The 25820-nt window shown below is 40.6% G+C and overlaps 1 pseudogene; it reads left to right on the forward strand.

The window, feature by feature from the left end:
• The first annotated feature begins 1219 nt into the window (after positions 1–1219).
• LOC138844582 (inducible T-cell costimulator pseudogene) lies at positions 1220–25055 on the forward strand (annotated as a pseudogene).
• The last annotated feature ends 765 nt before the right edge of the window (positions 25056–25820 follow it).

Below are 25820 nucleotides of genomic sequence, written 5' to 3' on the forward strand. Positions count from 1 at the left end.
AACAAAAAGGGGGAGGGGAAGAGCACACATTAGCTATAAGGCTGTAGCTATCTCATTGGAGGTAGTCATTTCAGTCTTTGGAATTAATTCTAGAATTTAATGATAACTTTAAGTTTGTGTAAAAAGTGGTTAGTAAAAAATTTATTTACCTCATTATATAAACATAAGACTATGTTTTAAAACCTTCTTTCCCAGCCAAGATACTAATTTTAATACAAAATGGGAAAATATTCAATACAGTGTCTCCTTTTGGAGGCTTCCTACAAGTGAAAGCAGATTTGTGGGGGATGATTGAGTTTTGAGCAACTTCCTTGCTTCCAAGACAAAACCCACATTGCCTTCGTCTGTCCCTAAAGTGCCAGACCCAAGCTACTTTTAAGAAGCTACTGTACTCCACCTGCCTTGGATGAAGCAAGCAGCCCCTTTGCTACCAGAATTCCCCAGAAACAGCATGGGCATTTTCCATGGTAGAGACAGCCCTTGTGAATTCTGCAACTGCAGGAGCTCTGGAGCTCTACTTGCTTGCTCTGTACAATATAGAGAAATTCTCACGGCCTCATATGGCCGTGAGAACCAGTAGCATCTCATACAGAATTCCAGAGTACCAGAACTAAAGAGGCCTCTTCTGAAACTCTTGGCACATGGTGCTGGAAGGCAGGACAGTGCATCATTTTTGCATGCCTTGTAGGCACAAAGGAAAGTTCTCTCCACTATCTGAAGCTCTAGGATTGCTGCTGCTTGTGTTATAAACCCTGGAATAACACTCATCTGTGGGAGTGATACAATCCTATCTTTGTATGCTTCAGGCTGGAATTCAACCCTGGAATAATTGGCAGTCAACCTGAGAGACCTGGATAAGGACCCCACTGTATCCCGTATCTCCAGGGCTGTCACTCTGTGTACTGTATTTCAGAGAGTCATGTAAATACACCTAGACCCTAGGGAATGGAGCCTATAAGCATTCCAGTGCTCCAGACCCAGACCTGCTGATACACAACCCTCAGCATAAACTGTATTCACCCTGTAGGACTCAGGGAATGTCTCCTTAACATTTCCCAGCTTGGGACTTGAACTCATGATGCTAAATTTCTGGGTATTAGTCAGGCTAACATATCAGGATCTGGGGAATGTCTTATCCACATAGTATAGTAAAAAGGCCATAAATTTTGCTGCCACAAACTCCAGAAATATTCATATTTGCCTGGTAGAAAAGGGTAGCATGACCAGAAATGTGGATACGGACATCACAAACCCCAGTATGGCTGACAACTCTAGGGACTAAGAACCTATGGAAGCTCATGCCACTTCAAAGTCATACTGTAACATCCACAAAAGGCTGAAGAACGGAAACCTGTGGCACATGTAGACAATGCTGACACTGATTACTAATGAAGAAATCAAGTCTCAAAAACTTCAAAAGATTGAAATCATACCATGCGCCTACCTTCTCAGACTGAAATCAATCTAACTAGACATCAATAATAATAAAAAAGGGCACTGGAAAGTTCACAGGTACATGAAAATTAAACAACATGATGACCAATGCATCATTTTAAAAAATTAAAAAGAGGTCAGAAAATTTCTTAAAACAAATGAATATGAAAACACAACATATCAAAGCATAGAACACAGCAAAAGCAGTATTAAGAGGAAATTTTATAATGACAAGTGCTTACATTTAAATTTGAAAGATCTTAAATAAATGGTCTAATGCTGCATCTCAAAAACCCAGAAAAAGTGGCCAGCACTGTGGTGCAGTGCTGCTCCTCCGCACGCGGAGGAGCCGCACCGGACCGGGCGCTTGTTGTTCCCTTTTTTTACAAGTCCTTTCTATAGTAAAGTAAGAATAAGTAAACAGCAAACTCCCAAAGCAAGAATGAGTAGAGAGAAATGAGAAAGAACGAAGTAACGAACTTCCCCGCGAACTCTCCAACGCACTCTCCAACCAACCCACACCACCATGCCGTCTCTCTCCTCCCATATAGTCCTCTCCACCAATCCCAACTCGGCTGCCCACACGCCGAGCACGCCGCTCTCCTCCAATCAGGAGCAGCTCCCGCAGCCTGTCAAGTTGGTGAGAGGCAGCTGGGTAGAAGCCGCCTACTTCTCTCCCAGCGCCATATTGTGGGAGAGCAGATGCACAGAATAAATCTTAATTCCAGTAACAGTATAGTCCGAATTGCTCCCCACAGATCCCCCTTTCTTTTTATTTTTTGGCGTTGATACGCGCCTGTGTAAAGTTCAGTGTGATCTTCATGCTATTGACTCTTGTTTGTCGTGCTACTTCAGAGTTTGTTGAAAAATGTCCCGTATTCCAAAGATCCCAGGGATTGGTTATTCATTGTTTTCTTCCTCAAATGGAGTTTTCTTCTTCTAGATCTTCTGCTGGCAGGTTTATCAACCGAATTCTTCTCTCAGGGGTCCATATTGGTTGTGCCGCACCCTGTGGAAAAAAACAAACGGCGCCTCGTACTCTTCTGAGTAAGGGGAACGGGCCTTTCCATTGGTTGTCCTGTAAATCCTTCCACATTACCCACTGTATTGATTCCTTATCAACTGATTGAGTATGCATTTCTGCAGGTGTTTTACCGTTCTTTTTCTTGTTCAAAAAATTAATTGTATAAAGAGCTAGGGCCAAGACATCCTTGTTGGATGTGGCCATTTCCCCTATTCCCCCTTTTTGTTTAATTATTAAATTTTTTAAATATAAGTGAGCGCGTTCTACCACAGCTTGCCCCTGTGGATTGTATGGAATACCGGTAATATGGGAGATTCCGAATTCTTTCAAAAATGCAGCAAAACGATTTGATGTATACGCTGGGCCGTTATCCGTTTTGATCACATGAGGAACTCCCCAGGCTGCAAAAGCCTGCAAGCAGTGTTGGATTACTTGTTGTACTCCTTCTTTATTCATGGCTGTGGCCATAATTACACCTGAGTATGTATCTACAGTGACGTGAACACAGCTTTGTCGCCCAAAAGAGGGGATATGTGTAACGTCCATCTGCCAGATATGTCCTGGTTTAAGGCCACGGGGATTGGCTCCCGCAGGAATCTTTGGAACTATGGTAACAACGCACTTTTCACAGGATCTAATGATATCTTCTGCTTGCTTGCGGGGAATATTAAATTTAAAACTTAAAGTGTGGGTGTTAACATGCCATTTAGAGTGATATTCTTTAGCTTGTTCCAAAGCGGTGCATGCAAGCAAGAATCTTGAATAGTGATCTGCCATCATGTTTCCTCGAGTAAGTGGGCCAGGTAAATTAGAATGAGCTCTTATGTGGCCTATGTAAATAGCATGCTCTCTTTGATTTAATAACCCCTGAATTTCACTTAGATAAGAATAGACTGAGGAGGATTTAAGAATAAGGCACTGTGTAGCGAGCATCTGAACTGCATTCACCACATATGCACTATCAGACAAAATATTCATGGGTGCACTCTCTTTGCGTAATACTGTTGCGATAATAGCTAATTCTGCATGTTGTGGAGAAGGGGATGCTGTTAAAACGAAATATCGTTGATTGTTAAATATAGCTGCTCCTGTTCCGCCTTTAGCTCCATCCGTAAATACGGTAACTGCCCCTTGAATTGGATCCCTTCGCACCTTCTGCACCCGTTTTATTGAAACCTGTGTGCAGAAGTTAACAAATGGATGGCGAGGGTAGTGATTGTCAATCTCTATTTGTAGAATGAGAACTATGTATGCCCATTGCCAGCATTCCCTTGTAAAGGCTTCTACTGCCTCTTGAGCAAAGGGAACTACACATCGCTTTGGAGTCTTCCCCGCCATTTCTGTCGCCTTTTTTATTGCTGTTAATATTAAATCGGCCACCGCAATGCCTTGGGTGTATAGTACACGCGGTGCATGTGAATGTGGGTATACAAACAACAAGGGTCCTCCTTGCCAAATGACTGCGAAGGGATACAGCTGTTCCATAAAAATTAATATTTCTAGGGCTTGTTGTGGATCACATCTTTCCATCTGCATTGCTTTAATTTGTTTTTCAATTTTCTGTAACGCCAAGCGGGCTTCTATTGTCAGTCTACGAGGGGAATCAAGCTGGGCATCTCCTTCTAAAATATTGAATAATGGCATCATATCTTCGGTAGTTAATTTACAATAGGGCCTCAACCAATTTAAATTGCCACATAATTTTTGGAAGTCATTAAGGGTCTGTAACCCATCTATTGCAATTTCAAATTCTAATGGGGTTACCTTTTCAGAAGTTACTTTAAGTCCTAAGTACTGTACTACTTCCCCTTTTTGTATCTTCTCTGGCGCTACTTGTAACCCAACTTTTTCCAAATATAATAGCAGCAGCTTATATGCTTCCATTAGGTGACTTTCACTTTCAGCCGTTATTAACAAGTCATCCATGTAGTGTAAAATTTGTACTTTTGGGCACTGTTGTCGAACCGGCTCTACTGCCTGGTCAACATATAGCTGGCATATGGCAGGACTGTTAGTCATTCCTTGGGGAAGCACCTTCCATTCATATCTTTTGTCGGGACCTTGATGATTAATGGAAGGTACGGTGAAAGCAAACCTCTGAGTGTCTTGTTCATGTAGAGGTATGCTAAAAAAGCAGTCCTTCAGATCGAGTACTATTAGTGGCCAATGCTTTGGGATCATAGTAGGAACCGGGAGTCCGGGTTGCAATGCCCCCATGGGTTGCATCTGCTGATTAACAGCCCGTAAATCATGCAACAACCGGTATTTCCCTGATTTTTTCTTTATCACGAATATTGGCGTATTCCATGGGGAGGTTGATGGTTGCAAATGGCCTGCCTCTAATTGTTGTGATACTATATCATTTACCGCAGCCAACTTTTCCTGGGTAAGGGGCCACTGTGGTATCCACTTTGGCTTGTTGTCCAGCCATGACAATGGCAGCGGCTGCATCTCAGTGGCCCCCACGAAAAACCCGTGTCCTGTCTTTTAAAATCGCCTATGGGCTGGGCTAGGTCCCTTCTGCCTTCTCTGGAGCCTAATCCTCTCTCCTGATATCCCTTTTTATACATAATACGCCGTCCTGTAGAACTCTCCAATTGATCCTCATTTGTTAACGTCAGTCCCAATTGTTCTAAAATGTCTCTTCCCCATAATGTGATGGGGAGTGCACTAACATAAGGTTGCACATTTCCCTTGTTCCCTTCTTGATCCTGCCAATGAAGCACCTGAGCACTCCTTGATGGTGTCATGGCCGCACCTAGGCCTACTAAAGTATTATCTCCTGGCTGAAGGGGCCATGACTTCGGCCAATCATTTTCCGAAATTATACTTACATCCGCACCTGTGTCTAGCAGGCCCTGAATCGACTTTCCTCTAATGGTTAAGGTCCACAGAGGTCGATCTGCTAGAGATAGGGACAAGGCTGCAAATTTCTCCCCTTGGGGTCCATGAACGTCCTGCGCTCCAATCATGATTAGTATTTGAGCCACAGGTTCTTCTGGTTTGATTTGAATAATACCCTTTGTAGATTGTATTAGCACTTTTAACTTATCAAAAGGTAACTGAATGACTCCGGTGATGACCATTAGGCCTCTCAAAGCATTTGTTTCTTTTCCTATGATTATTCCAAGTCCGTTATGCTCCGCTGAAATTGCTTCTGCCCTCACCTCTATGGCTTGTGGCCCCATTTGAGGTGTCAGTACCGAATATTCGGTGGCTCGTAACTCTGCGCGGTAAATATTTGGTTTTGGGACCGTGGCACCCACCGATTGTTTTGGCCCCGGGGTGCAGGGGCCCACATTCCGTTTTTTTGCTGTTGACCATATACACCTGATCTTCTTATGGGGCCCGGCTCATTTGGCATCCTCTGGGGATTGCCTGCGCTGTTTATTTTAAAGTAACATTCACTGACCCAATGATTTCCTCTTCTACAGCGTGGGCAAAGGCCTGGTCTTCTCGAGTTCTCTATGCCCTGCCGATCTCGGGCTGGAAATCTGGCCCTACATTCCCTCATTAGATGCCCTTCTCGACCACATCTAAAGCATATACGTCCCCTCATGTTCTGTCTAAATTGTCGGGTTACTGCTACTGCAGCATGTGATCCAGAAACTACATCATCCATGACATCCCTACAGATTTTCAAAAAGGTAGGGATGTCCTTATGCTGCCATGGTCTAAGAGCTTCCCGACATGTTTTATTGGCCTGTTCATATGCCAATCTTTTGACTAAGGGCATTGCTTCTTCCACGGTTTCGAAAATGTTTCCTGCTGCTTCCATTAATCGGTTCACGAAATCAGCGTAAGGTTCGGTAGGGCCCTGTACTATCTTAGTTAGGCTGTGTCTTACTTCTCCTTTTCTGGGTATCACCTTCCAGGCTCTTCTTGCTATCTCTCTCACCTGTAAGAGGACAGCTGTTGGTAATCGGGCCTGCTCATCGGGACAGGCAAATCGCCCTTCTCCATTTAACATTTCCTCATCCCATGCTTGATTCCCTGTTTGATAGTTCTGCTTTGAATATTCTCGCGCAAATTCTTTATAGGCAGCTAGCCACAAGAGGAAGTCACCCCCGCCTAACACCGCCTTTACTAAGTTTCTCCAATCCTCAGGTATTAGGCCTTGCTGCCCGATGTTATCAAGGATTGCCTGAGTGTAACTTGCATGGGGCCCATACAATTGTACTGATTGCTGCAACTCTTTAAGTAATTTATGGTCAAGAGGCGTCCATCCCCTGTTTCCCTGTGGATCCTGAATTACAGGAAACACCTGGCCTGGTTCCTGGTACTGCTCCCAAGCAGGTTTTCTATAAACAGCTCCCCTTTGCTTGTTTTCGGTTCTTGGCCTTTCTAGCTCCTCCTGCATACCTACTCCCTCCATCACTCCTTCTTCCTCCCACTCTTCTTCAATCTCATGGGGAAAAAAGGGGCTTTTCTTTACAGGAGGAAACTTTGGTAGTACCAATGGGCGATACCGGGGTGGTGATTCATCCTTTATGGTTGAATTTGCCAACCTTGTATGGCCAGGCATCTCTCTCAGGGGCGAGGTTCCCTCCTCAGCTTCCTTCTCCCCCCCATAAGCTTCCTGGCTCTCTAAATCCTTCTTTGATTTTCTTCTCACTTGTTCGTTACAATAGTTGCTCGCCTGGCTGTCCTGCCATAATTCTTCCTGCATTTCACTCCCCTCATTAAGCAACAACTCGATCCCTTCCGTGGGGTTCTGAAGCACCTGATCAACGAGTTGCCACAGCTTCAGCACTTCTATCGGTTCCCCAGCCTCGCGCATTTTCCGTCCCACCTGCCTCCACTGCTGTGGAAACCAGGGGGACGTCTCTACGATTGCTCTTACGAATGCATGAATTTTCCTCCCCCCTCGTTTCCCTTGCTTAGAGGAAAAGCTGCGACGAGGTGGGGAGTAGGAAGAGAGAGAGAGAGAAACCATATTTAGCCCATAGATGATCTTTAGGGAGAAACAGAGGATGGTGCCCAGGAGGAGGAAGAGGTAGCCAGTGGGCAAAGAGTAGCCAAAGAACTCCATTGTCTGTACCGTCTGTGACATGTTGGAGCAGTGAGCGTAATGGAAGACCGAGTCTCCCAGACGTTCCCAGTTAATACCTCCTTCCTAGCTTCTAATTTTCTTCCCCCGCGGCTTTTTTCCTAGGTTCTGACTAGCTTTTCACCGGCACTCTTTCTGTCCGGCCTTCCCCTAGGCTCTTTGCTAGTCTCTCTCTCCAGTAATTTCCCACTTCTTCCCGGTCTTTCCCTCCTAGGTTTCCTATCCGAGTCACGGCACCACTTGCTGCTCCTCCGCACGCGGAGGAGCCGCACCGGACCGGGCGCTTGTTGTTCCCTTTTTTTACAAGTCCTTTCTATAGTAAAGTAAGAATAAGTAAACAGCAAACTCCCAAAGCAAGAATGAGTAGAGAGAAATGAGAAAGAACGAAGTAACGAACTTCCCCGCGAACTCTCCAACGCACTCTCCAACCAACCCACACCACCATGCCGTCTCTCTCCTCCCATATAGTCCTCTCCACCAATCCCAACTCGGCTGCCCACACGCCGAGCACGCCGCTCTCCTCCAATCAGGAGCAGCTCCCGCAGCCTGTCAAGTTGGTGAGAGGCAGCTGGGTAGAAGCCGCCTACTTCTCTCCCAGCGCCATATTGTGGGAGAGCAGATGCACAGAATAAATCTTAATTCCAGTAACAGTATAGTCCGAATTGCTCCCCACAGTGCAGTGGTTTAACACCCTGGCCTGAAGTGCTGGCATCCCATATGGGCACCGGTTGGAGACCCGGCTGCTCCACTTTCTATCCAGCTCTTCTTCTTCTTCTTTTTTTTTTTTTTTCTTTTTGGACAGGCAGAGTTAGACAGTAAGAGAGAGAGAGAGAGAGATAGAGACAGTTATAGACAGTGAAAGAGAGAGACAGAAGGGTCTTCCTTCTGTTGGTTCACTCCCCTATTGGCTGCCACAACTGGCACTGTGCCAATCTGAAGCCAGGAGCCAGATGCTTCCTCCCAGTCTCCCATGTGGGTGCAGGGACCCAAGCACTTGGGTCATTCTCCATTACCCTCCCGAGCCACAGCAGAGAGATGGACTAGAAGAGGAGCAACTGGGACTAGTACCCGGTGCCCCAACCAGGACTAGAACCTGAGGTGCCAGCGCCACAGGTGGAGGATGAGCCAAGTGAGCCATGGTGCCGGCCTCTATCCAGCTCTTTGCTATGGCCTGGGAAAGCAGTGGAATATGGCCCAAGTCCTTGGGAACCTGCACCTGTGTGGGAGACCTGGAAGAAGCTCCTGGCGTCAGATCGGCACAGCACTGGTCGTTATGGCCAATTGGGGAGTGAACCAGTGAATGGAAGACCTCTCTCTCTGCCTCTTCTCTCTGACTTTCAAAAAAAAAACCAAAAAACTCTGACTTTCAAAAAAATATATAAATCTTTAAAACAAAACACAGAAAAAGAAAAACAAGCCATAGGCAAAAATTAGCAGGGCACAAGAAAAAATAAATATAAGAACAGTCATAAATGAAATTGAAACTAAAAGAATATTAGAGATATAAAACAAATAGCTGGTTCTTTAAGAAGATAAACAAAATAGAAAAGCCTTTATCCAGAGTAACAAAAGAAAGAAGAAAAAAACCTCAATAAATAAAATTTGAGAAGAAAAGTAGATGTTACAGTTGATACTACAGAATATGATGGGTCATAAAAAGCTGCTATGAACTGTGTGTTAACAAATTAAAAGCCTCAAGTAAATTCCTGAATATGTGTAACATATTAAGATTAAACAAGGAAGATATAGAAAATATAAATAGGCCATAGGAAGAAATACTACTGAAGTAGTAATTAATAAAAGTTTCCCAACAAAGAAAACCCTAAATTCTATAAAACATTTAAAAAGGAATAACTCAAATACTCTTCAAATTATTGCAAAATATTTTAGAGTATACAAAACTGTAAGGGGCCAGCACTGTGGCAGAAGCAGGTAAAGCCCTGGCCTGAATGCCAGCATCCCACGTGGGTGCTACTTTGAAAATTTGAAGCCTGGCAGCTCCACTTCAGATCCAGCTCTCTGCTAATGGCTTTGGAAAGCAGTAAAAGATGACCCAAGTCCTTGGACCCCTGCACCCATGAGGAAAACCCAGAAGAAGCTCCTGGCTCCTGTCTTAGGATTGGCTCAGCCCTGGCCATTGCAGCCATTTGGGAAGTAAACCAATGGATGAAAGACTCTTTCTTGCTCACTCTTGCTTTTGCTATTTCTCTTACCCCTCCCCTACCTCTGTGTAACTTCCTTTCAAGTAAATAAATATTTTTTAAAAAGAAAACTATAAAATACTTTTCAGAAAGCTGGCATTACCAATACCAATACCAAAGACACAGCACAAAAAATAAAACTACAGACCAGTATGCTTAATGAACATAAATGCAGAAGTTTTCAACAAAACATTAGTAAACCAAATCCAAAGCTACACCAGTGATTATACATAACAGTAAGTTTGATTTCATCTAAAGATGCAAGGGTGATTCAACATTTGGAAATCAAAAACCTTATAAATCACATCAACAGAATGAGGGAAAAATCATGTGAGCATTTTAAGAGACACAGAAAGCAGTTGATAAAATCGAATATCTCTATAATAAAAAAAACCTCTACAAATTAGAATAAAAAGAACACATCTCAAAATTATAAAGCCTTTATGAGACAGACCAACAGCTACTTTTATACTGAAAAATATAAAGCAGAAATCACTTCTTTTCAAATATGGAATAAGAGAAAAATGTCCATTTTTCACCAGTCTTATTCAGTATACTGTTGGAAGTACTAGCAAGAACATTTTGGAGGGAAAATAAATAAGGTAATTAAAATTGGAAAGTAGTAATTCAAAATCACCATATTTGGGACCAGCTCTGTGGCATCGTGGGTAAAGCCACCGCCTGCAGCATGAGCATCCCATATGGTCACCAGTTGGATTCTTGGATACTCCACTCATGATCCACCTCTCTACTGATGCACCTGGGAAAGCAGCAGAGGACGGACCAAGTGCTTGGGCCCCTGCACCCATGTGGGAGACTTGGATAAATCTCTAGCTCCTGGCTTCAGACTGACCCAGGCCTGGTTGTTGCAGCCATTTGGGGAGTGAACAAATAGATGGAATATTTCTCTTTCTATGCCTTGCCCTCTCTGTAATTGCCTTTCAAATAAATAAACTTTTAAAATTAACATTTGCAAATTTCATGATGTTGTACCTGGATGAAAACCAAGCACTACAGCAAAAAGCTGTTAGAATTTATAAATCAGTTCAGTGAAATCACAGTTACAAAGGGAGCAAACCAAAACAGTAGGATTTTTATGTACCAACAATGATCTCACTGAAAGAGACATCAGGTTTGAAATCCCATTCACAATATCACAAACACAATCCAATATTTAGGAATAAATTTAACCAAAGAAATGAAAGATCTCTACAATAAAATTTATAAAATATTGATGAAAGAAATCATCAAGGACATAAAAATGTGAAGATATTTCTTGCTCATGGATTGTAAGATTTATTGTCATTAAGAATCTATAGCATCTTAAGTATGCATTCCGTGCAATCTCTGTCAATATACCAATGACATTCTTTATAGAAGTAGAAAAACAATCCAAAAATATGTATTAAAATACCCAAAATAGCAAAGTAAACTTGAGCAAAAAAGCAAAAACAAAAATAAAAACATGCTGGACATACACAGAAAGACTAATACCACAGGTTCTCCTTCATATGTGGGAGCTAAAATCACCAAAAAGAAATGCCTGTATATATTTTGATGAAAATACAATGTTTTCTCAAACTTCGTTTAAAATCTTTGTCAAACAAACTGATAGGAATTATGTACTACTGTATATTTTTTTAAATAACACTTGAAGATATTACATAGATTAGTCCTTCCTTGTTTCATTTCTCGTATGGGTATGCATTTTCTAGTCTGTCTGTGTCCTTTAAAATTGTTTCCTATTTGTGTCTTCTTTGCTTTTTTTTTTGGGTGGGGAAGGGTTTTTTTTATTATTTTTTATTTAATGAATATAAATTTCCAAAGTACAGCTTATGGATTACCATGGCTTCCCCCGCATAACGTCCCTCCCACCCACAACCCTCCCCTTTCCCACTCCCTCTCCCCTTCCATTCACATCAAGATTCATTTTCGATTCTCTTTATATACAGATCAGTTTAGCATACATTAAGTAAAGATTTCAACAGTTTGCTCCCACACAGAAACATAAAGTGAAAAATAATAGATGATTTTTTAAATGATGATGAAATCAGATCAGACCTATTGTCATGTTTAATCCCAGTGAGAGACAAGTTGGGAATTCCTAATTTCTTTTCTTTTTTTTTTATTTTACAGAAGATCAGTTTAGTATACATTAAGTAAAGATTTCAACAGTTTGCACCCCCATAGAAACACAAAGTGAAATATACTGTTTGAGTACTCGTTATAGCATTAAATCTCAGTGTACAGCACATTAAGGACAGAGATCCTACATGAGGAGTAAGTGCACAGTGACTCCTGTTGTTGACTTTACAAATTGACACTCCTGTCTATGGCATCAGTAATCTCCCTATGCTCCAGTCATGAGTTTCCAAGGCTATGGAAGCCCTCTGAGTTCTCCGACTCTTATCTTGTTTAGACAAGGTCATAGTCAAAGTGGAGGTTCTCTCCTCCCTTCAGAGAAAGGTACCTCCTTCTTTGAAGACCTGTTTTTTCCACTGGGATCTCACTCACAGAGATCTTTCATTTAGGTTTTTTTTTTTTTTTTTTTTTTTGCCAGAGTGTCTTGGCTTTCCATGCCTGAAATACTCTCATGGACTTTTCAGCCAGATCGGAATGCCTTTAGGGCTGATTCTGAGGCCAGAGTGCTGTTTGGGACATCTGCCATTCTATGAGTCTGCTGTGTATCTCGCTTCTCATGTTGGATCACTCTCCCCTTTATTTATTCTATTGGTTAGTATTAGCAGGTACTAGACTTGTTTATGTGATCCCTTTAACTCTTAGTCCTTTCATTATGATCAATTGTGAAATGAAATTGATCACTTGGAACAGTGAGATGGCATTGGCACATGCCACCTTGATGGGATTGAATTGGAGTCCCCTGGTATGTTTCTAACTCTACCATTTGGGGCAAGTCAGCTTGAGCATGTCCCAAATTGTACATCTCTTCCCTCTCTTATTCCCACTCTTCTGTTTAACAGGGATCACATTTCAGTTAAATTTCAACACATAAGAATAACTGTGTATTAATTACAGAATTAAACCAGTCATATTAAGTAGAACAGACAAAAAATACTGAGAGGGATAATGTATTAAGTTGTTCATTAACAGTCAGGGCTATGCTGATCAAGTCACTGTTTCTCATAGCGTCCATTTCACTTCAACAGGTTTCCTTTTTGGTGTTCAGTCAGTTGTCACCGATCAGGGAGAACATATGGTATTTGTCCCTTTGGGACTGGCTTATTTCACTCAGCATGATGAGTTCCAGATTCCTCCAATTTGTTGCAAATGACTGGATTTCGTTGTTTCTTACTGCGGTATAGTATTCTAAAGAGTACATATCCCATAATTTCTTTATCCAGTCTACCGTTGATGGGCATTTAGGTTGGTTCCAGGTCTTGGCTATTGTGAATTGTGCTGCAATAAACATTAGGGTGCAGACCGCTTTTTTGTTTGCCAATTTAAATTCCTTTGGGTAAATTCCCAGGAGTGGGATGGCTGGGTCGAACGGTAGGGTTATCTTCAGGTTTCTGAGGAATCTCCAGACTGACTTCCATAGTGGCTTGACAGTTTGCATTCCCACCAACAGTGGGTTAGTGTCCCTTTTTCCCCACATCCTCTCCAGCATCTGTTGTTGGTAGATTTCTGTATGTGAGCCATTCTAACCGGGGTGAGGTGAAACCTCATTGTGGTTTTGATTTGCATTTCCCTGATTGCTAGTGATCTTGAACATTTTTTCATGTGCCTGTTGGCCATTTGGATTTCCTCTTTTGAAAAATGTCTATTGAGGTCCTTAGCCCATCCCTTAAGTGGGTTGTTTGTTTTGTTGTTGTGGAGTTTCTTGATCTCTTTGTAGATTCTGGTTATTAACCCTTTATCTTTGCATAGTTTGCAAATATTTTTTCCCATTCTGTCGGTTGTCTCTTCACTCTCCTGACTGTTTCTTTTGAAGTACAGAAACTTCTCAATTTGATGCAATCCCAATAGTTGATTTTGGCTTTGATTGCCTGTGCCTCCCGGGTCTTTTCTAGAAACTCTTTGCCTGTGCCAATATCTTGAAGGGTTTCTCCAATGTTCTCTAATAACTTGATGGTGTCAGGTCGTAGATTTAGGTCTTTAATCCATGTTGAGTGGATTTTTGTGTAAGGTGTAAGGTAGGGGTCTTGCTTCATGCTTCTGCACGTGGAAATCCAATTTTCCCAGCACCATTTATTGAATAGACTGTCCTTGCTCCAGGAATTGGTTTTAGATCCTTGATCAAATGTAAGTTTGTTGTAGAAGTTTGGGTTGGTTGCTGGTGTTTCTATTCTGTTCCATTGGTCTATCCATCTGTTTCTGTGCCAGAACCATGCTGTTTTGATTACAACTGCCCTTTAGTATGTCCTGAATCTGGTATTGTGATGCCTCTGGCTTTGTTTTTGTTGTACAAGATTGCTTTAGCAATTCGAGGTCTCTTGTGCCTCCATATGAATTTCAGCATCATTTTTTCTAGATCTGAGAAGAAGGTCTTTGGTATCCTGACTGGAATTGCATTGAATCTATAAATTGCTTTTGGGAGAATGGACATTTTGATGATGTTGATTCTTCCAATCCATGAGCATGGAATATTTTTCCATTTCTTGGTATCCTCTTCTATTTCTTTCTTTAAGATTTTGTAATTCTCATCGTAGAGATCTTTAACGTCCTTGGTTAAGTTTATTCCAAGGTATTTGATTGTTTTTGTAGCTATTGTGAATGGGATTGATCTTAGCAGTTCTTTCTCAGCCATGGCATTGCTTGTGTATACAAAGGCTGTTGATTTTTGTGCATTGATTTTATATCCTGCCACTTTGCCAAACTCCTCTATGAGTTCCCATAGTCTCTTGGTAGAGTTCTTAGGATCCTCTAAGTAAAGAATCATATCATCTGCAAAGAGGGATAGTTTGACTTCTTCCTTCTCAATTTGTATTCCTTTAATTTCTTTTTCTTGTCTGATGGCTCTGGCTAAAACTTCCACAACTATGTTAAATAGCAATGGTGAGAGTGGGCATCCCTGTCTGGTGCCAGATCTCAGTGGAAATGCTTCCAACTCTTCCCCATTCAATAGGATGCTGGCCGTGGGTTTTTCATAAATTGCTTTGATTATATTGAGGAATGTTCCTTCTATACCAATTTGCTTAGAGTTTTCATTATGAAAGGGTGTTGAATTTTATCGAATGCTTTCTCTGCATCTATTGAGAAAATCATATGGTTTTTCTTCTGCAATCTGTTAATGTGGTGAATCACATTGATTGATTTGAAATGTTGAACCATCCCTGCATACCAGAGATAAATAATCCCACTTGGTCTGGGTGGATGATTTTCCTGATGTGTTGTTGTATTCTATTAGCCAGAATTTTATTGAGGATTTTTGCGTCTATGTTCATCAGGGATATTGGTCTATAATTTTCTTTCAGTGCTGCATCTTTCTCTGGCTTAGGGATTAAGGTGATGCTGGCTTCATAGAAAGAATTTGGGAGGATTCCCTCTTTTTCGATTGTTCTGAATAGTTTGAGAAGAAATGGGATTAGTTCTTCTTTAAATGTCTGGTAGAATTCAGCAGTGAATCCATCTGGTCCTGGGCTTTTCTTTGTTGGGAGGGCCTTTATTACTGTTTCAATTTCTGTTTCAGTTATGGGTCTATTTAGGTTTTCTCTGTCTTCATGGTTCAATTTTGGTAGATTGCATGTGTCCAGGAATCTATCCATTTCTGATAGGTTTCCCTGTTTGCTGGCATACAAGTCCTTGTAGTAATTTCTGATGATTCTTTTTATTTCTGTGGTGTCTGTTGTTACGTTTCCTTTTTCATCTCTGATTTTATTGATTTGGGTCTTTTCTTTGTTTAGTTAGTTGGGCCAATGGGGTGTCAATTTTGTTTATTTTTTCAAAAAACCAGCTCCTCGTTTGGCTGATTTTTTGTAATTTTTTTTTGGATTCAATCATGTTAATTTCTTCTCTGATTTTAATTATTTCTCTTCTTCTACTAGATTTGGGTTTGGTTTGCTGCAGTTTTTCTAGGTCCTTGAGATGCGCTGAAAGCTCATTTATTTGGTACCTTTCCAATTTCTTGATATAGGCACCTACGGCTATAAACTTGCCTCTCAATACTGCTTTTGCTGTATCCCATAAGTTTTGATATGTTGTGTTGTTATCCTCATTTACTTCCAGAAGGTTTTTGATTTCTCTTTTGATTTCTTGAATGACCCAGTGTTCATTCAGGAGCATGTTGTTCAGTCTCCATGTGTTTGCATACTCCCTGGGGTTTTCTGAGTTGCTAATTTCCCACTTCATTCCTTTATGGTCTGAGAAGCTGCATGGCATGAATCTAATTCTTTTAAATTTGCTGAGACTTGCTTTATGGCCTCGTATGTGATCAATCCTAGAGAAGGTTCCATGCACTGCTGAGAAGAATGTAAAATCTTTAGATGTAGGATTGAAAGTTCTGTAGATATCTGTTAGATCCATTTGGGCAATAGTGTCAATTAAATCTGCTGTTTCCTTGTTGATCTTCTGTCCGGATGATCTGTCTATTTCTGAGAGTGGAGTATTGAAGTCCCCCAGTACTATTGTATTGGAATCTAAGTCTCCCTTTAAGTCCCTTAACATATCTTTTAAATAGACCGGAGTCCTGTAATTAGGTCCATATGCATTTATAATAGTTACATTTTCCTGTTGAATTGAACCCTTAATCATTATATAGTGCCCCTCTTTGTCTCTCTTAACAGTTTTTGTATTAAAGTTTATTTTGTCTGATATTAATATGGCTACACCTGCTTTTTTTTGGTTTCTGTTGGCATGGAATATCTTTTTCCAACCTTTCACTTTCAGTCTGCATGCATCTTTGTTAGAGAGATGTGTTTCTTGTAGGCAACAAATAGTTGGGTTGTGTTCCTTGAGCCTATCAGCCAATTGGTGTTTTTTAACTGAAGAGTTAAGACCATTAATGTTCAATGTGACTATTGATACATAGTGACTTTGCCCTGCCATTTTCCCGGAGATATTTTCTAGTAGATGCTTTGAGCTTCCCATTCTCTTTTACTGGTGGTTTTTCTTCCTTTAGCTTCTTTCATATTGATGGCCGTGTTTCTGTGTTTCTGAGTGTAGCACATCTTTAAGTATCTTTTGCAGGGCTGGATGAGTGGCGGCAAACTCTTTCAATTTCCATTTGCTATGAAAGGTCTTTATTTCACCTTCATTCACAAATGAGAGCTTAGCAGGATATAATATTCTGGGCTGGCAATTTTTCTCTCTTAGCACCTGTGCTATGTCTTGCCATTCCCTCCTAGCCTGTAGTGTTTCTGATGAGAAGTCTGCTGTGAGTCTGATTGGAGATCCTCTGAGAGTAATCTGATGTTTCTCTCTTGCACATTTTAGGATCTTTTCTTTATGTTTCACTGTGGTAAGTTTAATTGCCACTTTTCGTGGTGAGGATCTCTTTTGGTCATGTTTATTGGGGGTTCTATGAGCTTCCTGTACTAGGATGTCACTGTCCTTCTCCAAACCTGGGAAATTTTCTGCTAGTATCTCACTAAAAAGGCCTTCTAATCCTTTCTCTCTCTCCATGCCTTCAGGAACTCCTAGAACTCGAATGTTGGTTTTTTAATAGTATCCTGAAGATTCCCCACAATATTTTTTGGATTTCTAATTTCCTCTTCTTTTCTTTGGTTTGACTGTATGTTTTCCTGTGCTCTGTCTTCTAAGTCCTATATTCTCTCTTCTGCTTCACCGATTCTGTTTTTAAGGCTCTCTAATGTGTTTGTCCTTTGATCTATTGAGCTCTTCATTTCATTTTGATTTCTCTTCACTATCACACTTTCCTGTTCTTCTAGTTTCTGTGTTTCATTTTGATTCTTCCTTAAAATTTCATTTTCATGAGAGAGATTTTCAAACCTGTCCAATAAGGATTTCTGTAGTTCAAGGATTTGCTTTTGAAAACTTCTAAATGTTCTTATCATAAATTTTTTGAAATCCGTATCTTGCATTTCTTCTATCTCATCATCTTCATACTCTTGGCTTGGGGTGTTTTGTTTATTTGGAGGCATCATAGTGTCATCGTTGATCTTGTTCCCTCGATTTTTGTGTTTGTTGCTTGGCATAATTAATTCTTCTTTCAACACTGTGCGTTTTTTTTTTTATTTTATACTATGTCTGTGTTAAGTGGACTGCCTGCTGTTGGAGGAGCCTTGGAAGCTTGAGATGGGTGTGGACTGAGAGCTCTTCTTGGTTCTTCCAGGTTACAGGTGTGCAAAGGTGACACCCTCAGGTTATGTGTGGTAAATCTCTCTCTTTATTTATTTATTTATTTATTTATTTATTTATTTATTTTATGTATTTATTCAGGAAGTAAGTAATACCGCACGGCTGTGCAGAATTGATGGTATTTAGCTTCCGATTTCTGGCTTCTACCCAAAGAGTCTGTGCAGGCTCTGTTTCTCCTCTGGACTCCCACTGGGTTTCCTAGGCTATTGAATTGTAGCAACTCAGTTCCTTAGCTTTCCCCTGTTGTTATGTATATCCAGAGTGCTGCCTGCTCTTTGTCTTTTGCTCACCTTTGCAAGGTTGTCGGAGAGAGAAACTCGTCTGTACCAGTACCCCCCCACCTTTTTTCCTTCTCTCCTGTAGTCAGTCTGGTGAACTTTCCTGCTCCCCTCTAGATTCTGACCACCATTTCCCCACCAATGTCTCGGGTTACTGAGCTCACCTCCCCTTCCAGCGCCGATGTGTGGACTTAGAGCCCTGGGCGTCCCTGCTCTCCCCGCTGGTGTCTGTGTGACATCCACTCCCCTTCCCGCACTGGCGCGCAGACCCTGCAGGTCCCGTGGCTTGGCTTCCGCACTGTGGGTGACCTTGTTCTCCCAGTAGGTCCTCCGAGTCACAGCCACTAGATCCAGAAGAGTTTCCTCTGCAATTTTTTCCTGATTCTTTTTCTGAGGCTACCGTAACTCCACTTTTATTAAACCAAATTTTCCCAGACTATTGGTGCACACCCTCACTATTCCGCCATCTTGGCTCTGCCCTCCTATTTGTGTCTTCTTTGTACATAGCAATTCTGTTGATTAGATGGATAGATAGATATGTCTCATTTAAAATAATTTTTAATGTTTTTCTTTATTAATTTGAAAGTCAGAGTTACAGAGAGAGAAAGAGGAGAGAGAGAGAGAGAGAATCTTCCATCTACTGCTTCACTCTCCAAATGGCTACAACAACTAAACTAGGCCAGGCCACAGCCAGCCAGAAACCAGGAACTTCTTCTGGTCTCCCACATGGGTTCAGGGGTCCAAGAACATGGGGCATCTTCCACAGCTTTCCCAGGCTATTAGCAGGGAGCTGGATCAGAAATGGAGGTACCAGGACTCAAACTGGTACCCATTTGGAATGCTGGCTTTGCAGGCAGTAGCTTTACATGCTATGCCACAATGCCAAGCCCTATATTGATCTTGTACCTAGCAATCTGTGTCATTTCATTTTTCAGTAAAGGTCGAGGTATCATAGTACCTGATTCAAAGCATATTACAAAGTTTCAGTAATAACATAAAATTGTCAAATAGATCAATGGAAGAAAATAAAATGTCCAGAAATCACTTCATGTGCATTCAGGCAACTGATTTTTGACCAAAGTTCCATAGAATGTACATTTAAAAAGGGGTAGTCTTTTCAATAAACAGTTCTTCAAAACTAAAGTGTGTGTGTGTGGTATTAACCTTTCATTATATATAAAATCAACTCAAGGTGGATCAAAAACCTAAATTTAAGGTTTTAATCTATGGCTCTGAACTTTCTGAAAGAAAATATAGGGGGAAACTCCCCAAGATATTTGTGTAACATGATGACTTCTTGGATAAGACCCCCAAAACACTGACAAATGCAGAACTAGACAAATGAATTTATATCAAACTCAGAAGCTTCTGCACAGCAAGAGAAGCAATCAGGGAGTTAAGAGAAGTCTGAAAAATTGGGAAAAAAATATTTGCAAGCTCCAACAAATGGTTAATATGAGAGTATATCCGTAACTCAAAAATCAATCCAGTTTAAAAATGAGCAAAGAGGGGCTGGCACTGTGGCACAGCAGGTTAACACCCTGGCCTGAAGTGCCGGCATCCTATATGGATGTCAGTTCGAGACCCAGCTGCTCCATTTCCAATCCAGCTCTCTGCTATTGGATGGGAAAGCAGTGGAAGATGACCCAAGTCCTTGGGCCCCTGCACACATATGAGAGACCTAGAGGAAGCTTCTGGCTCCTGGCTTCAGATTGGCACAGCTCCAGCCATTGTGGCTAATTGGGGAGTGAACCATTGGATGGAGGACCTCTCTCTCTCTGACTCCCTGCCTCTCCTCTCTCTGTGTAACTCAGACTTTCAAATAAATAAATACATATTTAAAAAATGAGCAAAGGACCTGAATAGACAGTTCTCAAAAGTATAAATGCAAATGATCAACACACACACTCACACACACACACATATATATGCTCAATAATGTTAGCTATCAGGGAAGTGCAAATTAATATCACTTCACCCTTATCACAATGAATATTATCCAAAAAGGAGAGAGCATTAATATGCTGGTGAGGATATAGAAAAAGTAGAATTTTGTACACTGTTATCAGGAGTGTGCTTTATACAGTCACCATTGAAAACAATATTGAGATGTCCTAGAAATCTAGAAATAGAATTTCCATATGATCCAATGATCCCAACACTGAGTATTATCCAAAATATTTAAACTCATTGTATCAAAGAGATTCTTCTCCACCATGTTTATAGCAGAACTGTTCACAATAACCAAAATATGGAATCAACCAAATATGCTTAATAAGATGAATGGATAAAGAAAATGGGATATATATTCACAATGAACTATTATTCAACTATAAAAAGAATGAAGTCCTGTCATTTGTAGCAAAATGGGTGCTACAAATAAAGAACATAACATTGAGTGAAATAAGCCAGACTCAGAGACACAAAAACTGCTTGTTCTCCTTTGCATGTGGAAGTTAATATTAAAAGAAAAACTTATTCTGAACACAGAATGTTAATTGACAGACTCTGGGCTGGGTGGAAGAGATAAAAGAAATTTGGGTTAAAAAGTTTATAAACATAGCTGTGGTTCATTAATTGTGATAAGTATATAAGTATAATGATATGAGATATTATTAGGGGATATTAGATATTATTAGGGGATAAGGGGCCAGAGATATGGGGAAATTTGTAATGTACCACAAAAATTTTGAGGGAAAGATGTCTATATCTGGAAATATTCTATTAGAACCTTTAAAAATCAAAGATAAAGTTAAAATTCCAAAAAGTCTAGAAAAAGTAAAAAATAACTTGAAAATGATGAATTATCAAATGAGTCTAAGACATTTCTAAAAATATGTGTATAATATGGTAGCCAGGAACAGTTGTAGTATTGTGATGGAGTTGGAGACCTCATAATAACAAAGCCAACCAAGATGGCCATGGGATTCTACTGCTAAGATTGACTTGCACTAGGATGTTAATATACAGGTATTAGTATTAACTACAATTTATAAAACAGATGAAAAAGCATGCGGATGATATGAAATAAATAAATGATGATCACTTTGAAAGATGTGAGCAATTTTGTAGGAGCAATATAGAGTGACCAACAGATATAAATGAAATTGTTGAAAACTAAACAATTACAATATATTAAGAAAGAATATACATTAAAAATTTTCACAAAATTTAAAAATCCACATCAAATACTATTATAACCATGAAGGAAAAGTGTCAGTAACTTGAATTAAACTATTGACACTTTCAGAAATCAAAGATAAATGTCATAGTTCTGGAAAAATCCATAATTGCCATCAAATATGATACTTGGAAAGGGAGAATGACCAAATTTGCCTAAGAAGTCTCTGAAAAATTGTATACATGAAAATTGTCAGAAGAACTTATGCAATTTTGTGGCCAATGAAAGTTTCTTTAAAAACAAAATACAACCCTGTCGGAATAAGATTGAAGTTGGCAAACTCAAAAGGCTTCCATAGCCTTGGAAACTCATGACTAGAGCCTAGGGAGATTACTGATGCCATAAACAAGAGTGTCAAGTTGTTAAGTCAACAACAGGAGTCACTGTGTACTTACTTCTCATGTGGGATCTGTCCTTAATGTGTTGTCCAATGTGAAGTAATGCTATAACTAGTACTGAAACAGTATTTTACACTGTGTGTTTCTGTGTGGGTGCAAACAGATGAAATCTTTACTTAATATATACTAAATCTATCTTCTGTATATAAAGATAATTGAAAATGAATCTTGGCCGGTGCCGTGGCTCAATAGGCTAATCCTCCACCTTGTGGTGCTGGCACACCAGGTTCTAGTCCTGGGCAGGGCGCCGGATTCTGTCCCGGTTGCTCCTCTTCCAGGCCAGCTCTCTGCTGTGGCCAGGGAGTGCAGTGGAGGATGGCCCAAGTGCTTGGGCCCTGCACCCCATGGGAAACCAGGAGAAGCACCTGGCTCCTGCCTTCAGATCAGCGTGGTGTGCCGGCCACAGCGCGCCAGCCGCATCGGCCATTGGAGGGTGAACCAACAGCAAAAGGAAGACCTTTCTCTCTGTCTCTCTCTCTCACTGTCCACTCTGCCTGTCAAAAGAATTCATAAAAAAAAAAAAAGAAAATGAATCTTGATGTGAATGGAATGGGAGAGGGAGCAGGAGATGGGAGGGGTCAAGTGGGAGGGAAATTATGGGGGGGGGAGCCATTGTAATCCATAAACTGTACTTTGGAAATTTATATTTACTAAAATAAAGTTAAAAAAAAATACAACCAAGATGGCCTCAAGTTCACAGTGGTTAGATTAGCTTTAAATGGGATACCAAGGATACACATGGGTAATATAAGCTCAAACACACACACACAAAATAAATACATAAAAAGAGGATCCAGGTGTTATGAAATAAAATACACTGTGACCAGGGTAAGTAACAATTATTTTCTAGAAGTAATAGCAGAATGACAAGCAAATATGAGGGAAATTACTGGAAATGATAACAATTACCTTAAAAAAGGAAAATGAAATAATTTTCACAAAATGTAAATCAAATGAAGATCATACACTTATCAGAGAAATCTTTAAAATAGATGGATTTTTAACTCATTCTATTGAAACTTTCATATATTAATGGGAAGTTTAGAATTTCATGAAATATAAAAAAGAACCTGAAAAGAACCTAAAAAAGTACCTGAAAAGAATGACTATCATGTGGGTCTAAAATGTCTCTGAAAACATGTGTGCATGATGGTTGCTAACACAACTTTTAGAATTTTGATGGAGTTCATGACTTCATAATGAACACTTAACCAACATGGCCATGAATTCACAGTGGCAGGTCTGGAATACACTGGGATATTAAAGAAAAATACAGGTGATGGTAATCTTAAAGACAGTAATAAAAACATGTTGGATTTTTATGAAATAAAATGATTACTGTGAGTAGAAATGAGCAATTCAGTAGGAGCCATAATAAACAGACAATGAGATAATGGGAAAGCTAGTGAAAAATAGACTATTATAATACATTAAAAAAGAAATATTTTTTAAAAAACAAAATTATAAGTCAAAGATTGTGCTGCTTATTAGAATTAACTCAAAATATGTTAGCTTTTAAATCTAGTGAAATTTAAAGTTCCATAACAATCAAGAAATGTACTAAGTATATTACCTGGTACTTGTGAATGACTACATTGGACAAAGATAGCCCTGAAAAATTTTGTATATGAACATCATCAGGACAACTTATAGAACTCTGAGGAAGCTGATGACTCAGCTTCACAGTGTAAGTACTGCCTTCAGCTAAGATACTAAAGATGCTCATAAGTGATATGTCTAAATTCAAATAAAAGAAAGTTTAAAAGTGATACACACCTTACGATATACAATATATTGTCATTACTGCGAAAAGAAATCAGTAGCTTGGTCAGAACTATAATAAAATGACAGAGATAAAAGGGAAATTGCTGAGAAGTAGCTCATTATAATTACATTTAAAAAACAACCTTTTCTGTAAATGTAAATTAAAGATGGTATCAATTAAGGGAATCTTAAAATGTGCCAGTATTTGTAACTAGTCTTTCACAGCTTTTTTTAAAAAAAAGATTCATTTATTTACTTGAAAGAGTTACACAGAGAAAGAAAGAGAGTCAGAGAGAGAGAGAGAGAGAGAGAGAGAGAGAGAGAGAGAGGTCTTCCATCCACTGGTTAACTCCCCATTTGGCCACAGCGGCCAGAGTTGCGCCAATCTGAAATGAGGAGCCAGGAACTTCTTTTGGGTTTCCCATGTGGGCCATCTTCTACTGCTTTCGCAGGCCATAGCAGAGAGCCGGATTGGAGGAGGAGTAGCCTGGACTGGAACCTGCAGCCATATGGGATGCTGGCACTGCAAGTGGTGGCTTTACCCACTATACCACAGCGCCGGCCCCTGCCACAGCTTTTAAAGCCCAAAGATGGGGCTTGGCAGTGAGGTCTTCAGCAGAGAACTCCAGATACCTGAACCTTTCCTTGGCTGTGTTGGAATTGCTTTAAGGAGACATCAATGACTCTGCCAAGTATGAGATGTTTACATTTCAGAATGGAGGTGTTCAAATTTTATGCAAATACCCCGAGATTGTCCTGCAATTCAAAATGCAGCTGCTGACAGGGAGACAAGTCCTCTGTGACCTTAGGCAGGCAAAGGAGAGTGGAAACACGGTGTCCATTAAGGCTCTGAAATTCTGTCAATATTAGTTATTCAACAACAGTTTCTCTTTTTTACTATATAATTTGGACAGTTCTCATGCCAGCTATTACTTCTGCAAACTATCAATTTTTGACCCTCCTCCTTTTCAAGTAGAGATTCTCAGAGGAGAATATTTGCATATTTATGGATCACAAGCTCTGTTGCCAGGTGAAGTTCTGGTTACCCATAGGATGTGCAGCTTTTGCGGTAGTCTACATTTTTGAATGCATATTTATTTTTCGGCTTACAAAAGAGAAATATCAATCAAGTGTGCATGACCCGAATAGTGAGTACGTGTTCATAGCAGCAGTGAACACAGCTAAAAAATCTGCACTGACAGAACTCTCAGGCACCTGGGCATGGCACACATTGGTCGGGTCTCCTCAACTTGAAGTGAGAGAGTCCCTTGTTTCCTCGACTAGAGTCCGACTTGACTTGATTGGACCACATCCATCTCCTGCTCATGTTTTGTTCATTCTGCACCAGTGACTCTAAAAGCCAGCAGGATTTGCACAGATTTCCTTGGTGCTGCTGCTTTCTCAGAATAAACACCTTCTTGCAACTAGCTTTATAGAAAGCCCATCTCATATGCACTCAACAAACAAACCTCACTGGGAAGAAATCCCTTTGTCTAGGCCTAGTTTTAGCAATGCAGTAAAACAACTCTTTTATTTTTTTTCTTTAAAGCAGCCATTTTTTTTTCTTTAAAGCACAGCCAGCACTGTGCTGTAGCAGATAAAGCCGTCACCTGCAATGCCAGCATCCCATATGGGTTCTGGTTCAAGTCCCAGCTGCTCCATTTTCAGTCCAGCTCTCTGCTATGGCCTGGAAAAGCAGTAGAAACTGGTTCAAGTCCTGAGCCTCTAAACCCATGTAGGAGACCTGGAAGAAGCTCCTGGATCCTGCCTTCGGATCAGCTCAGCTCTGGCCATTGTGGCCATCTGGGGAGAGAACCAGTGGATGGAAGACCTCTCTCACTGTCTCTCTCTCTTTTTCTGTCTCTCTCTCTCTCTCTCTCTCTCTTTCCTCTCTCTCTCTCTCTCTGCCTCTGCCTCTCTGTAACTCTGCCTTTCAAATAAGTAAATAAATCTTTTTAAAAAATACTATCAGGAACATTCAGATACTTAGTAAAAATCTGATCGAGTTTTTAGGTTAATAAATTCTCCTTGATTTTGGCCAGCACTGTGGCTCACTAGGCTAATCCTCCGCCTTGCGGCGCCGGCACACCGGGTTCTAGTCCCGGTCGGGGCGCTGGATTCTGTCCCGGTTGCCCCTCTTCCAGGCCAGCTCTCTGCTGTGGCCAGGGAGTGCAGTGGAGGATGGCCCAAGTGCTTGGGCCCTGCACCCGCAT

Source organism: Oryctolagus cuniculus, chromosome 12, assembly GCF_051225735.1.
Source record: "Oryctolagus cuniculus isolate XC-2025 breed Fujian yellow rabbit chromosome 12, ASM5122573v1, whole genome shotgun sequence".
NCBI lineage: Eukaryota > Metazoa > Chordata > Mammalia > Lagomorpha > Leporidae > Oryctolagus > Oryctolagus cuniculus.